Raw genomic sequence first — 2,859 nt, 5'->3', positions numbered from 1 at the left:
GGCTGTGTTAACGAGGCAGCTTCATTAGCCAGCCAGGGGCCTGGGTTGGACTTGCTTATGGGAATTTTCTTGGCTCTGCTCACTTTTCTCTGCTTCTTGCTTTTTTCCTATCAAGTGCCTAAACTGAAATATTACCAGCTCTCATGGCAAAAACTGATTTTAAATAGTTTTATTTTACTGGCCAGAGAGAAGGGAGAAGGCGAATGGAAGTTTCACAGAAAATACCTTCTCTTCTCAATAGTTTTGCTTTCCATTAAAAAATCTTCTTTCCTCAAAATCAGTTTCACAGGGATCTTTCAACTGGTCCTAATCAATAGGGTTGGTTGAGGTTTTTTTTTATTATTATCTTGGCAGAACCTCTCATTTAAAAGCTTAATTAAATACACGTACAAAGATACCGTGTCTTGCCACATCCTTGCTGTCCGCAGTTGCTCACCTCCTTCTGCCTCGGCTGGGGGGCTCGCTGGTGCCCTGGCTGGTGCATGTGGGGCAGCCCAGCGGCAGGTACCTGCCCTCCATCTCCTCTGCTGCCAGCTCCCGTGACCAGCTGAGACCATTTAGCACCTCGAGAAAGATGGCCCTTGGCCAAAGCCCTTCGTTGGATGCCCCAGAGGGAGCAGGCAGGGGGCAAGGAGGGGACACCCCGGCTCGCAGCCCTCGTCCCGTGGCCTCCGGCTGCCCTGAACCCCTCCCCAGTGGGGCCATGGGCCGCTGACCATTTCTCTGCTGGTTATTAGATTGTTCACGGCTCTCAGGTTTGTTTGAATAAGCCCTTTTGTTTGCTGGCGCTTTCCCACGTCCCTTCGTTTGCTAGGCAGTCGCGTGTCCCGAGTCAAAGAGGAGCCCTGGCCGCCAATCCCCAAAGAAAGTTTTCTTCGGAGCAAGACATCTGCGTCGGAGGGAACCTGCCAACATCTGCCACACTTTCCCCCTTTTCAAGAGCCTTTCTTTCCCTCTTAAAAAGTACAGGAACAGATGTTAAAAGTTGTTTTCTTTCTCCAGGGTGTGAAATGTAGACAAATAGCAAAAAAGAAAACTCCAAGCAGCGCTGACCCCTTTCTCTTTCCTTTTTTTTTTTTTTTGGAAAGCCCAGGAAAAAAGGCAGGCTTTGTTTACAAAGGAGAATTCCCTTTTCAGTGAAACCTGGCAGTGGGCAATGTAAAAGGAAAGCGGGAATTTGCAGAAAGCTGCCTTTAATGCTCATTTGCATTGGCCTGTTGGGTCCCTACAATCCCCGGCACAGATGTCAGCCTTCCCCCAAAAGCAGGGCAGCATTCTCGCCCACACTCCCCCCGCCTCCAAAATAAAGGCCTTTGCCCTAACTGAGAGGTGTAAAATAACTGTTTACAGCAAAAGCTGCTCTTCTTTTTCATTGCGGTGCTGTCTTACAAATGAACCTTGAAATGAGCTCACCCAGAGCAGACGCCAGCAGGCAAGCCAAGGGTCTGCCCCGCCAAGGCTGGGGGCTCAGCTGCCCTGCGTGGGCTAGGCAGGGACTGGGGCTGGGCACCAGGGGCCCCTGTGCTGTCCTTGGGCACCCATCACACCCAGCTGCCCCCAGCACCCACCGCCTCGCCCCTGGCATCCCCCGGCTGCTTGCTTCATGGAAGCCGCTTTGCCAGGGAAGCCTGCGTGCAACCCTCTCGCAGGGCATCCCCCTGCCTAGGAGCTTGGTGGCTCCTCGTGGGGCCAAGGGTAAGGCAGAAGCAGCAAGTCGAGGCCAAGGAGGAAAGGGTGGGCGAGGGAGGAGGTGCCACCACTGCAGAGACCAGAGAGACCTTTCCTGGTGGCACTGGGGCTGGGGAGCCCCAAGGGCCACCACACGAGGGGCACACACACAGCAGGGGGGGTACGGGGGGGAATATATTTTACAGAGCTTTTAAGTAATTCTACAGTTGCTGACACCTCTGTGACACTCAGCTGGGCCAGCAGGCTCAATGGTCTCAGGCTTCTCCCTGCTGCCCTGACCGCCTCGGGAAGGTGCCTCTTTCTGCACAAGGTGCTGGTGGAGGGGTGTTTGGCGGAGGGCACAAGGAACTTTTTCTATTTCCCAAATCCAGCTGGAAGCTGCATGCCCAGATGATGGGCAGGCACTTCCAGCCTTGAGCACCCTAGCAAACTGCCCAGAGCCAGGGGTGTGCCTGCTCCGCACCCCTCCACCCACGTGCAGGGCAGAACCCTACCCCAACCCACCCACTGCCTCTTCCACACCTGGAAGTTGTGTGGCGATACAGATGCCTCAGCTGTGCCTTTTATAAATACCGGCAATGCTCCACTTCCCCAGGTGGGCTGGAAAAAGCCTGAAAAACCAAATGAGCTTTTGCTCATGAGCAGCCAGGGCTGGCTGATGTGAGGGGCTCCCGCACGGGGCGGTGGGACCTCCTTTCGCTGTCTGTGCGGGGGACCCACCCGAGATAAGGATCCCATCCCTTCACCTGGCACAAAGGACAAGTTATTAATCTTCCCCTCCCAAATCCTCCTTTCCCAGTACAACAACCACACTGGCCCATCTCGGGCTCTCCCCTGTGAGCCCTTGCCAAGTAGGGCACTTATAAAACTGGGTAACTGCACCCCAGCTCTGCATCTGACTGACAAACAACCTCTGCCTGTGAGATACCACATCTGGGGATACATTTTCGCGGTGAGCCCAGGCAGCAGGGCATACAGCCACGCTGCAAGTATGTTTGCATTTACACACTGGCAACCACACACCCACACAGCATTTAAGCAAGGGACACGATGTCCTCACTTTTACCGCTGGGGTACATGCCCACCCACAGCTGGAGGTGGGGGGAGAGGGCTCTGCAGCCGTGGCGCTGGGAAATCCCACCAGTGGGTCAGGACGGCTCGCGGTGCTTC

The sequence above is a fragment of the Egretta garzetta genome, unplaced genomic scaffold (genome assembly GCF_000687185.1).
Source record: "Egretta garzetta isolate BGI_Z169 unplaced genomic scaffold, ASM68718v1 scaffold161, whole genome shotgun sequence".
Lineage (NCBI taxonomy): Eukaryota > Metazoa > Chordata > Aves > Pelecaniformes > Ardeidae > Egretta > Egretta garzetta.
The sequence above is the reverse complement of the archived record's forward strand: the minus strand, read 5'-3'. Positions refer to the sequence as shown.